The sequence below is a fragment of the Bombina bombina genome, chromosome 3 (genome assembly GCF_027579735.1).
Source record: "Bombina bombina isolate aBomBom1 chromosome 3, aBomBom1.pri, whole genome shotgun sequence".
NCBI classification, from domain to species: Eukaryota; Metazoa; Chordata; class Amphibia; order Anura; family Bombinatoridae; genus Bombina; species Bombina bombina.
Window position 1 is genome coordinate 753706505 of NC_069501.1, and position 14340 is coordinate 753720844.

Below are 14340 nucleotides of genomic sequence, written 5' to 3' on the forward strand. Positions count from 1 at the left end.
CGTATTACATTATTTTTAAAGCTTTGAAATGAAGGCTTTAAATGCTAAACAGCATTATAAACCTAATAAAATAATCACACAACACAGAATATATAATTAAACTAAGTTAAATGAACAAAAACATTTGCTAAACAGCATTATAAACCTAATAAAACAATCACACAATACAGACTTTACTTGCATTTTTCTGCAAACAGTTCTTTCTATGCATTCCAATCTGGACTGATTTATAGACAGGAAGATCTTGTTCCTTTGAAATCTGTTCGATAGCTTGGGTCTGGTTAAACTGATTAATTTTAGCTTGCTTGGCTTGCATATCTTTGCTGCAACAAAAGCGGACAACTCCACCTACTGGCTATTTTAATCAATGCACTGCATCTAAATGCTTTTCAATAGCAGTCACATGACTGGAAAAAAAAGGTTGTTATTCTGAAACGGTGCAAATTGAACCGTTGTAAACTGAGGGCCGCCTGTATTTGTTAGTTAGATCCGGAATGGAAATCACTACACTGAAGTGATTAAGTTTAGTAGTTTTTGAGATCTAAAAAAAAACAGGAGCTTGAGTTGAAAATGCCATAGACTTAACATTGGAGTATAGAGTCAGATTATCTAAGAATTGGCTGCATGGATTTGTTTGAAACTTGGAATTTGAATATATTGTGTGGTAAGGATGTGCCATTATAGTTGTTGAAAAATTGTCTGATTTAGAAGTTTTTTTAGATATTGTGAGTTATTACTAGTGATGTCCCGAACTGTTCGCCCGCGAATGGTTCACAGCGAACATAGCTTGTTCGCGTTCGCGGCTGCGGGCGAACACATGGCAATGTTCGAGCCGCCCCCTATGTGTCATCATTGAGGAAACTTTGACCCTGTATGTCACAGCCATCTGACACATTAGAGCCAATAAACATCAGACACTCCCTCACAGACCCTCCCAGCTACTCGGAAGCCGCCATTTTAGACTCATAACGACCTTGCTTTCTTAGTGAGAGGATGTGTTGTGTTTGCGCTCCTGACATTATAGGGAAATACATAGCTAGGCTAGTGTATTTAGTGTCCACTACAGTCCAGAAGGACTCCACTCATCTCTGCTGCAAGGACAGCACCCCAAAAAGCCCTTTTTAGGGCTATATTTTGTGCCCTTTTGCATTTTTTTTTCTTCGTATTTTTATTAGCATTTGCCTGGCTTTCAGCCTGTGTGTTTAAGGCTCACAGCATATGCTGTGATTACTGCCACCAGTAAGTGTAATTTTTTTTTCATTTTCTATCAGGCCTGTGTCACACAGCATATACTCTGGTTCATTGCTCTGTGCCAGCCACCAGTGTTAATATCCGTTTATAACATTATTTTCAATTTAAAAATAAATAAATAAATTTGCTAGTGTAATCTAATTAGATTTTCTATCAGGCCTGTGTCTGTTAGGCTCACACAGCATTAATATACCTCATTTTTTTCAGTCTTTTGGTTAATTGGTCTGTGCCAGGCAGCCACCACTCATATCTTCTTCACCTTAATTTAAATATAAAAAAAAAAAAAAGTTTAAATTTTTTTGATAGTGTAATCTAATATCATTTTCTATCAGGCCTGTGTGTTTTGCTGACATACAGAGCCTACTGTGTTTACTTGCTGCCCTCCCTAGTCTATGAGCCACGACTCATATGTGTTTAACCTTTTTTTAATTCCCCCCCCCAAAAAAAAATAATTTAAATCATTTTTTCTAGTGTAATCTAATAGTATTTTCTATCAGGCGTGTGTGTATCTGACTTAAAGAGCCTACTGTTTTTAATAGCTGCACTTCCAAGGCTATCAGCCACGACTCATATGTATGTGCTTAACCTTTTTCTTTAAATTCCCCCAAAAAAGTATTTAAATAATTATGCTAGTGTAATCTAATTTTATTTTCTATCAGGCCTGTGTCTAACTGTCTATCTGACTTACACAGCATACTGTTGTTAATTGCTGCCCTACGTAGCAGCCAGCCAGTGCGACCACTCATATGTGCATTGCACTTCTTAACATAATTTTAATATTAAAATCTAAAATTTTAAAATATTTAGCCAGTGTAATCTAACTTAACTTTTTTTTGGTTTGGGTGCGGCTAATCATGCAGGCCATATAGAGCTGCTACCATTCTGTGTTGTATCAGGTATTAAAATAATAAGAACAGTACTACCAAAATACAGCCAATGAAGGGCCTATGAAGACTGAGCAATGGTTGGATTGTAGTATTTTGTTAGGCTAATCATGATGGCCATGTAGACCACCCCCAAGAGGCCTGAAAGTAACAGGGATGAAAGTGCTAAGAATAGTACTAATTGAAACAACCGAGTTAGCCATGGGTGTTAGTCTAAGACCGCTTGGCCTTTTTTTGGGTTTGGGTGCGGCTAATCATGAAGGCCAGATAGACCTGCCACCATTCGGTGTTGTAACAGGTATTAAACTGCTAAGAACAGTACTACTTAACACAACCTAGTTAGTTACCATGGGTCCCAGAGCATATGTTTTGTTATTATATTTTTTTATAAGGGTAATCATGCAGGCCATATAGAACTCCACCAATAGGGTGAGTAACAGGTATTGAAATGCTAAGAACAGTACAACTTAACACAAAGTTACCATGGGTCCCAGAGCATATGTCTTATTATTATATTATTATTATATTTTGTTAGGGTAATCATGCAGGCCATATAGACCTCCTCCGATAGGGTGAGTAACAGGTATTAAAATGCTAAGAAGAGTACTACTTTACACAACCTAGTTACCATGGGTGCCAGACCGCATGTCTTGTTATTCTATTTTGTAAGGGTAATCATGCAGGCCATATAGACCTCCCCAGATAGGGTGAGTTACAAGTATTAAAATGCTAAGAACAGTACTAATTAACACAAGCTAGTTACCATGGGTCCCACACCTCGTGTCTTGTTGTTATACTTTGTCAGGGTAATCATGCATTCCATATAGACCTCCCCCAAAAGGGTGTAACAGGTATTAAAATGCTAAGAAGAGTAATACTTAACACAACCTAGTTACCATGGGTCCCAGACCGCATGTTTTGTTATTATATTTTGTAAGGGTAATCATGCAGGCCATAAAGACCTCCCCTAACAGGTATTAAAATGCAAAGGAAATTACTACTTAACACAAATTAGTTACCATGGGTCCCAGACCGCATGTTTTGTTATTATATTTTGTAAGGGTAATCATGCAGGCCATATAGACCGCCACCGATAGGGTGAGTAACAGCTATTAAAATGCTAAGGACATTACTACTTAACACAACATAGTTACCATGAGTCCAAGACTCAGAGCAGATGTCTTATTATTATATTTTGTATGGGTAATCATCCAGGCCATATAGACCTCCCCAAATAGGGGGAGTTACAGAGATTAAAGTGCTAAGAATGGTACTACTTAAAACACAACCTAGTTAACATGGGTCCCAGACCGCATGTCTTATCATTATATTTTTTCAGGGTAATCAGGCAGGCCATATAGACCTCCCCCGATAGGGGGGTAACAGGGATTAAAGTGCTAAGAAAAGTACTAATTAACACAAGCTAGTTACCATGGTTCCAACACAGTGTGTCTTGTTGTTATACTTTGTCAGGGTAATCATGCAGGCCATATAGACCGCCATTGATAGGGGGAGTAACAGGGATTACAGTTCTAAGAATAGTACTACTTAAACACAACCTAGTTACCATGGGTCTCAGACCAGATGTTTTCTTATTATACTTTGTCAGGCTAATCATGCAGGCCATATAGAACTCCAACAAAAGGGTGGGTAAGAGGGATTCAAGTGATAAGAAAAGTTTTACTTAACACAACAAAATTATCATGGGTCCCAGACCGTGTGTCTTGTTGTTATACTTTGTCAGGGTAACCATAACCGCCATATAGACCTCCACCAATAGGGGGAGTTACAGGGCTGAAAGTGCGAAGAATAGTACTACTTAACACAACCTAGTTGGGTCCAAGACCGCATGTTTAATTATTAGACTTTATCAGGGTAATTATATATCTAAAAAATCTATTTTTCTTCTATCGATTCTATCTATCAATCTATGTATATCTATCTATCCTATCGATCGATCTATCTTCTGTCCAGACTGTTTTGAGACAGCCACTTGTGTTTCTGACAAATTTGAAGTAGGAGGACAGAACAATCATCTTCTTCCATCTCCCGGTTCCAATAATGAAGGCCATATAGACCTCAACCGGGAGTAACAGGTTGTAGTAAAATGTTAAGAATAGTACTACTTTACACACCACGGGTCACAGACCACATGTCTTATTGTTATACTCTGTCAGGGAAATTATATATATTTCAAATCGATTTATTTATATATCAAATCGATCGAACTATCAAATGTATCGATCAAATGTAGATTGCATCTTTTGATCGATGTAATTCGTATCTATAAAATGTATATTACATATTTTGGTTGATGTCATTCGTATCTATAAAATGTATATTGCATCTTTGATTCGATAACATTCGTATCTATCAAATGTATATTGCATCTATTGATCGATGTAATTCGTATCTATCAAATGTATATTGCATCTATTGAGCTATGTACAGGGTATCGATCATATGTATATTGCATCAATTGAGCTATGTAATCTATCGCCTAGATTTAGAGTTCTGCGGCCAAAGGGGTGCGTTAGCTACGCGTGCTTTTTTCTGGCCGCACCTTTTAAATACTGCTGGTATTTAGAGTTCACAGAATGGCTGCGTTAGGCTCCAAAAAAGGAGCGTATAGCATATTTACCGCAACTTCAACTCTCAATACCAGCGGTGCTTACGGACGCGACCAGCTTCAAAAACGTGCTCGTGCACGATTCCCCCATAGAAAACAATGGGGCTGTTTGAGCTGAAAAAAAAACTAACACCTGCAAAAAAGCCGCGTTCAGCTCCTAACGCAGCCCCATTGTTTTCTATGGGGAAACACTTCCTACGTCTGCACCTAACACCCTAACATGTACCCCGAGTCTAAACACCCCTAGCCTTACACTTATTAACCCCTAATCTGCCGCTCCCGCTATCGCTGACACCTGCATATTTTTTTTTAACCCCTAATCTGCCGCTCCGTAAACCGCCGCTACTTACATTATCCCTATGTACCCCTAATCTGCTGCCCCTAACATCGCTGACCCCTATATTATATTAATTAACCCCCAATCTGCCCCCCTCAACGTTGCCTCCACCTGCCTACACTTATTAACCCCTAATCTCCCGAGCGGACCGCACCGCTACTATAATAAAGTTATTAACCCCTAATCTGCCTCACTCCCGCCTCAATAACCCTATAATAAATAGTATTAACCCCTAATCTTCCCTCCCTAACATCGCAGACACCTAACTTCATTTATTAACCCCTAATCTCGCCGCTACTGTAATAAATGTATTAACCCCTAAAGCTAAGTCTAACCCTAACACTAACACCCCCCCTAAGTTAAATATAATTTAAATCTAACGAAATAAATTAACTCTTATTAAATAAATTATTCCTATTTAAAGCTAAATACTTACCTGTAAAATAAACCCTAATATAGCTACAATATAAATAATAATTATATTATAGCTATTTTAGGATTTATATTTATTTTACAGGTAACTTTGTATTTATTTTAACCAGGTACAATAGCTATTAAATAGTTAAGAACTATTTAATAGCTAAAATAGTTAAAATAATTACAAAATTACCTGTAAAATAAATCCTAACCTAAGTTACAATTAAACCTAACACTACACGATCAATAAATTAATTAAATACAATACCTACAATTATCTACAATTAAACCTAACACTACACTATCAATAAATTAATTAAATAAAATGCCTACAATTATCTACAATTAAACCTAACACTACACTATCAATAAATTAATTAAATACAATATATACAAATAAATACAATGAAATAAACTAACTAAAGTACAAAAAATAAAAAAGAACTAAGTTACAAAAAATAAAAAAATATTTACAAACATTAGAAAAATATTACAACAATTTTAAACTAATTACACCTACTCTAAGCCCCCTAATAAAATAACAAAGACCCCCAAAATAAAAAAATGCCCTACCCTATTCTAAATTAAAAAAGTTCAAAGCTCTTTTACCTTACCAGCCCTGAACAGGGCCCTTTGCGGGGCATGCCCCAAAGAATTCAGCTCTTTTGCCTGTAAAAAAAACACATACAATACCCCCCCCAACATTACAACCCACCACCCACATACCCCTAATCTAACCCAAACCCCCCTTAAATAAACCTAACACTAAGCCCCTGAAGATCTTCCTACCTTATCTTCACCTTGCCGGGTATCACACCGATCCGTCCTGGCTCCGATGTCTTGATCCAAGCCCAAGCGGGGGGCTGAAGATGTCCATGATCCGGCTGAAGTCTTCATCCAAGCGGGAGCTGAAGAGGTCCATGATCCAGCTGATGTCTTCTATCAAGCGGCATCTTAAATCTTCTTTCTTCCGGATCCATGTTCATCCCGCCGACGCGGAACATCCATCTTCACCGACGACTTCCCGACGAATGACGGTTCCTTTAAGGGACGTCATCCAAGATGGCGTCCCTCGAATTCCGATTGGCTGATAGGATTCTATCAGCCAATCGGAATTAAGGTAGGAAAATTCTGATTGGCTGATGGAATCAGCCAATCAGAATCAAGTTCAATCCGATTGGCTGATCTAATCAGCCAATCAGATTGAGCTCGCATTCTATAGGCTGTTCCGATCAGCCAATAGAATGCAAGCTCAATCTGATTGGCTGATCGGATCAGCCAATCGGATTGAACTTGATTCTGATTGGCTGATTCCATCAGCCAATCAGAATTTTCCTACCTTAATTCAGATTGGCTGATAGAATCCTATCAGCCAATCGGAATTCGAGGGACGCCATCTTGGATGACGTCCCTTAAAGGAACCGTTATTCGTCGGGAAGTCGTCGGTGAAGATGGATGTTCCGCGTCGGCGGGATGAACATGGATCCGGAAGAAAGAAGATTGAAGATGCCGCTTGATAGAAGACTTCAGCCGGATCATGGACCTCTTCAGCTCCCGCTTGAATGAAGACTTCAGCCGGATCATGGACATCTTCAGCCCCCCGCTTGGGCTTGGATCAAGACATCGGAGCCAGGACGGATCGGTGTGATACCCGGCGAGGTGAAGATAAGGTAGGAAGATCTTCAGGGGCTTAGTGTTAGGTTTATTTAAGGGGTGCTTGGGTTAGATTAGGGGTATGTGGGTTGTAATGTTGGGGGGGGGGTATTGTATGTGTTTTTTTTACAGGCAAAAGAGCTGAATTATTTGGGGCATGCCCCGCAAAGGGCCCTGTTCAGGGCTGGTAAGGTAAAAGAGCTTTGAACTTTTTAAATTTAGAATAGGGTAGGGCATTTTTTTATTTTGGGGGTCTTTGTTATTTTATTAGGGGGCCTTAGAGTAGGTGTAATTAGTTTAAAATTGTTGTAATATTTTTCTAATGTTTGTAAATATTTTTTTATTTTTTGTAACTTAGTTCTTTTTTATTTTTTGTACTTTAATTAGTTTTTTTCATTGTATTTATTTGTAGATATTGTATTTATTTAATTAATTTATTGATAGTGTAGTGTTAGGTTTAATTGTAGATAATTGTAGGTATTTTATTTAATTAATTTATTGATAGTGTAGTTTTAGGTTTAATTGTAGATAATTGTAGGTTTTGTATTTAATTAATTTATTGATCGTGTAGTGTTAGGTTTAATGGTAACTTAGGTTAGGATTTATTTTACAGGTAATTTTGTAATTATTTTAACTATTTTAGCTATTAAATAGTTCTTAACTATTTAATAGCTATTGTACCTGGTTAAAATAATTACGAAGTTGCCTGTAAAATTAATATTAATCCTAAAATAGCTACAATATAATTATTATTTATATTGTAGATATATTAGGGTTTGCTTTACAGGTAAGTATTTAGCTTTAAATAGGAATAATTTATTTAATAAGAGTTAATTTATTTCGTTAGATTTAAATTATATTTAACTTAAGGGGGTGTTAGTGTTAGGGTTAGACTTAGCTTTAGGGGTTAATCCATTTATTACAGTAGCGGCGAGATTCGGTCGGCAGATTAGGGGTTAATAATTTTAATTAGGTGTCGGCGATGTTAGGGAGGGCAGATTAGGGGTTAATACTATTTATTATAGGGTTATTGAGGCGGGAGTGAGGCGGATTAGGGGTTAATAACTTTATTATAGTAGCGGTGCGGTCCGCTCGGCAGATTAGGGGTTAATAAGTGTAGGCAGGTGGAGGCGACGTTGAGTGGGGCAGATTAGGGGTTAATAAATATAATATAGGTGTCGGCGGTGTTAGGGGCAGCAGATTAGGGGTACATAGGGATAATGTAGGTAGCGGCGGTTTACGGAGCGGCAGATTAGGGGTTAATTATTGTAGGTAGCTGGCGGCGACGTTGTGGGGGGCATGTTAGGGGTTAATAAATATAATATAGGGGTCGGCGGTGTTAGGAGCAGCAGATTAGGGGTACATAAGTATAACGTAGGTGGCAGTCGGCAGATTAGGGGTTAAAAAAATTAATCGAGTGGCGGCGATGTGGGGGGACCTCGGTTTAGGGGTACATAGGTAGTTTATGGGTGTTAGTGTACTTTAGAGCACAGTAGTTAAGAGCTTTATAAACCGGCGTTAGCCCAGAAAGCTCTTAACTACTGACTTTTTTCTGCGGCTGGAGTTTTGTCGTTAGATTTCTAACGCTCACTTCAGCCACGACTCTAAATACCGGCGTTAGAAAGATCCCATTGAAAAGATAGGATACGCAAATGACGTAAGGGGATCTGCGGTATGGAAAAGTCGCGGCTGGAAAGTGAGCGTTAGACCCTTTCCTGACTGACTCCAAATACCAGAGGGCGGTAAAAACCAGCGTTAGGAGCCTCTAACGCTGGTTTTCACGGCTACCGCCCAACTCTAAATCTAGGCCTAAGTATCTATCTATCAAATTTACCTATCTCGTGGTTGTGCAAGTGGACTGTTTGCGGTTGATTGCAGTGCGTTACACTTAGAGTTTGCTCTGTCACTGTGATGCGGCCGTAAGCCTTAAACTACCTGATAGATACGACATCATTACTGATGTTTTAAAGCACGTTATTGTTAACAATTTGGGAATGTTAGGTGATTTAGGCCCTTTATGGGTTAAAAGCAGACTCTGCATAAACTATGTAATTTTACATGGGAGTTTTGACAGGGATCCCCCTCCAGCATGCCACAGTCCAGGTGTTAGTAACCTTGAAACAACTTTTCCATCACTATTGTAGCCAGAAAGAGTCCTTGTAGGTTTTAAAGTTCGTCTGCCTATTGAATTCAATGGCGGTTTGCGCGGTTCCGAAACCGAAAATTTTAAGTTCGCAACATCACTAGTTATTACACTAAAATCCAAGATGGCGCCACACTAAAATCCAAGATGGCAGTCGCTAAATGTCGACAACATATGTCGCTAAATGTCGACAGCATTTAGCATTGCACAAGCAGTTCTAGTGAACTGCTTGTGCAGTGCTGCCCCTGCAGATTTGCGACCAATCGGCCACTAGCAGGGGTTTTCATTTAACCGGATCTTATCTGATCAGGTTGATTGCTGTTCGCCGTTCAGAGCAGGCGGACTAGTTAAGGAGCCGAGGGCTTAAGACCGCTGCTTCTTAACTCCTTTTTCCAGCAAGCCTGAAGGCTCGTGCGGAAATAAGGGGAACAGGGACCATTCAGCCCTTGTTAAATTGGCCACATAGACTTAACTTTGGAAATATGGACAAATATATCTAAGAATCGGCTGCATGAATTTGTCTGAAAGTTGGTATTTGAATAGATTGTGTTGTGAGGATCTGCTGTTACATTGGGTAATGTATTTTTGTATTTGAGAGACTTATTGTATAGTGTTGTGAAGTAATCAATAACTGTGTGTGTGCACAGCTCAGCGTGTCAGAACTTATTGTATAGTGTTGTATAGTAATAAATCACTGTGTATGTTCAAAGATCATCATGTTAGACTTAGTGTATAGTGTTCTAAAGTAATCAATCACTCTGTGTGTGCACAGCTATGCGTATCAGACTTATTGTATAGTGTCATATAGTAATCAATCACTGTGTATGTGCACAGCTCAGTGTGTCAGACTTATTGTATAGTGTTGTATAGTAATCAATCACTTTGTTTAGTGCACAGATCAACATGTTAGACTTATTGTATAGTGTTGTACAGTAATCAATCAATGTGTTTGTGCACAGCTCAGCGTGTCAGACTTATTTCATAGTAATCAATCCCTGTGTGTGTGCACAGCTCAGCGTGTCAGACTTATTTTATAGTAATCAATCACTGTGTGAAGTGCACAGCTCAGTGTTTCAGACTTAATGTATAGTGTTGTATAGTAAGCAATCACTGTGTATGTGCACAGATCAGCATGTTCGACTTATTGTATAGTGTTGTACAGTACACAGACTTATTGTTTAGTGTTGCATGGTAATCAATTACAGTGTGTGGTGCACAGCTCAGCGTGTCAGTCTTATTGTATAGTGTTGTATAGTAATCAATCAAAGTGTGTGTTGCACAGCTCAGTGTGTCAGACTTATTGTATAGTGTTGTATAGTAATCAATCACTGTGTTTATATGCACAGCTCAATGTGTTAGACTTATTGTATATTGTTGTTGAGTAATCAATCCTGTGTATGTGCACAGCTCAGCGAGCCAGACTTATTGAATAGTAATCAATCACTGTGTGTGTGTGTGTGTGTGTGAACAGTTCAATGTGTCAGAGTCATTGTATAGTGTTTGTATGGTAATCACTGTGTGTATGTGCACAGCTCAGGGTGCCAGACATTGCAAAGCATTGTATAGTAATCAATTACTGTTTGTATGTGCACAGCTCAGTATGTGAGACTTATTGTATAGTGTTGTAGAGTAATCAATCCTGTGTATGTGCACAGCTCAGCAAACCAGACTTATTGTATAGTAATCAATCACTTTGTGTGGTGCACAGCTCAGTGTGTCAGACTTATTGTATAGTGTTGTATAGTAATCACTGTGTGTATCTGCACAGTTCAGGGTGCCAGATATTGTATAGCATTATATAGTAATCAATTAATGTTTGTATGTGCACAGCTCAGTGTGTCAGACTTATTGTATAGTGTTGTATAGTAATCACTGTGTGTATCTGCACAGTTCAGGGTGCCAGATATTGTATAGCATTATATAGTAATCAATTAATGTTTGTATGTGCACAGCTCAGTGTGTCAGACTTATTGTATAGTGTTGAATAGTCATCAATCGTGTTGCACAGCTCAGGGACAGGGGCAGTTTAAGTTGGGAATTTCCTTGCTTTTTAATGTTTGATTAAGAACATAAACTCTAGGCATTATCATACTTTTTTGCCAATTATATATATATATATATATATATATATACTAGTCCTAAAGCCTGTGTACACGGGCCATTTTTTGCAGTACAGCGGTTCCACCCCTTGCTCTCTCTCTATCCCCCCTCTCTTTTGCTCTCACTGCCTCCTCTCTTTTGCTCTCTCTTCCCCCCTTTCTTCTGCTCTTTTCCCCCTCTCCCTCTTTTGCTCTCCCCCCCCCTCTTTTGCTCTCTCCCTCCCTCTCTTTTGCTCTCTCCCCCCTCTCTTTTACTCCCTCTCTTTTGCACTCTTTCTCCCCTCTCTTTTGCTGTCTCTCTCCTTTGCTTTTGCTCTCTCTCCCCCCTCTCTTTTTCTGTCTCTCTCCCTCTCTTTTGCTCTCTTTATCCCCCCTCTTTTGCTCCCTCACCCCTCTCTTTTGCTGTCTCTCTCCCCCTCTTTTGCTCTCTATCCCCCCTCTTTTGCTATCTCTCTCTTAACCCTTTCTTTTGCTCTCTCCCCTCTCTTTTGCTGTCTCTCTCCCCCTCTTTTGCTGTCTCTCTATCCCCCCCTTTTGCTGTCTCTGTATCCCCCTCTTTTGCTCTCTCTATCCCCCCTCTTTTGCTCTCATTCTCTCCACCTCTTTTGCTCTCTCTCCCCCCTCTCTTTTGCTCTCTCTCCCCCTTTCTTTTGCTCTCTTTCCCCTCTCTTTTGCTCTCTCTACCCCCTCTTTCTTTCATGTAATTAGCAAGAGTCCATGAGCCAGTGACGTATGGGATATACATTCCTACCAGGAGGGGCAAAGTTTCCCAAACCTTAAAATGCCTATAAATACACCCCTCACCACACCCACAATTCAGTTTTACAAACTTTGCCTCCGATGGAGGTGGTGAAGTAAGTTTGTGCTAGATTCTACGTTGATATGCGCTCCGCAGCAAGTTGGAGCCCGGTTTTCCTCTCAGCGTGCAGTGAATGTCAGAGGGATGTGAGGAGAGTATTGCCTATTTGAATGCAGTGATCTCCTTCTACGGGGTCTATTTCATAGGTTCTCTGTTATCGGTCGTAGAGATTCATCTCTTACCTCCCTTTTCAGATCGACGATATACTCTTATATATACCATTACCTCTGCTGATTCTCGTTTCAGTACTGGTTTGGCTTTCTACAAACATGTAGATGAGTGTCCTGGGGTAAGTAAATCTTATTTTCTGTGACACTCTAAGCTATGGTTGGGCACTTTGTTTATAAAGTTCTAAATATATGTATTCAAACATTTATTTGCCTTGACTCAGAATGTTCAACTTTCCTTATTTTTCAGACAGTCAGTTTCATATTTGGGATAATGCATTTGAATTAATCATTTTTTGTTACCTTCAAAAATTTGACTCTTTTTTTCCTGTGGGCTGTTAGGCTCGCGGGGGCTGAAAATGCTTCATTTTATTGCGTCATTCTTGGCGCAGACTTTTTTGGCGCAAAAATTCTTTTCCGTTTCCGGCGTCATACGTGTCGCCGGAAGTTGCGTCATTTTTTTGACGTTATTTTGCGCCAAAAATGTCGGTGTTCCGGATGTGGCGTCATTTTTGGCGCCAAAAGCATTTAGGCGCCAAATAATGTGGGCGTCTTATTTGGCGCTAAAAAATAAGGGCGTCGCTTTTGTCTCCACATTATTTAAGTCTTATTTTTTTCAGTGCTTCTGGTTGCTAGAAGCTTGTTCTTTGGCATTTTTTCCCATTCCTGAAACTGTCATTTAAGGAATTTGATCAATTTTGCTTTATATGTTGTTTTTTCTCTTACATATTGTAAGATGTCTCACGTTGCATCTGAGTCAGAAGATACTACAGGAAAATCGCTGTCTACTGCTGGAGCTACCAAGCTAAGTGTATCTGCTATAATTTTTGGTATCTGTTTCTCCAGCTGTTGTTTGTATTGCATGTCATGACAAACTTATTAATGCAGATAAAATTTCCTTTAGTACTGTTACATTACCTGTTGCTGTTCCGTCAACATCTAATTTTCAGAGTGTTCCTGATAGACATAAGAGATTTTATTTTTTAAATCCATTAAGAAGGCTATGTCTGTTATTTCTCCTTCTAATTTACATAAAAGTCTTTTAAAACTTCTCTTTTTTCAGATGAATTTTTAAATGAACATCATCATTCTGATACTGATAATGGTTCTTCTGGTTCAGAGGTTTCTGTCTCAGAGGTTGATGCTGATAAATCTTTGTATTTGTTCAAGATGGAATTTATTCGTTCTTTATTTAAAGAAGTATTAATTGCATTAGAAATAGAGGATTCTGGTCCTCTTGATTCTAAATCTAAACGTTTAAATAAGGTTTTTAAATCTCCTGTAGTTATTCCAGAAGTGTTTAATCTCCCTGATGCTATTTCTGAAGTAATTTCCAGGGAATGGAATAATTTGGGTAATTCTTTTACTCCTTCTAAACGTTTAAGCAATTATATCCTGTGCCATCTGACAGATTAGAGTTTTTTTGGGACAAAATCCCTAAGGTTATGGGGCTGTCTCTACTCCTGCTAAATGTGCTACTATTCCTACGGCAGATAGTAATTCACTTAAGGATCCTTTAGATAGGAAAATTGAATCCTTTCTAAGAAAAGCTTACTTATGTTCAGGTAGTCTTCTTAGACTTGCTATATTTTTAGCGGATGTTGCTGCAGCTTCAACTTTTTGGTTAGAAGCTTTAGCGCAACAAGTAACAGATCATATTTTTATAGCATTATTATTATTCTATAACATGCTAATAATTTTATTGGTGATACCATCTTTTGATATCATTAGAGTTGATGTCAGGTATATGTCTCTAGCTATTTTAGCTAGAAAAGCTTTATGGATTAAACTTGGAATACTGATATGTCTTCTAAGTCAACTTTGCTTTCCCTTTCTTTCCAGGGTAATAATTTATTATTTCAACTGTTTCTGGAAGGAAGGGAACTTTTTTACCAAAGGAT

The 14340-nt window shown here is 38.6% G+C and overlaps 1 protein-coding gene across 1 annotated transcript in view; it reads left to right on the forward strand.

Annotated features, from left to right (window-relative positions):
* The window catches only part of DMD (dystrophin), a 4487195-nt gene that overhangs the window by 3125608 nt on the left and 1347247 nt on the right, over positions 1-14340 (forward strand). The window lies entirely within an intron of this gene.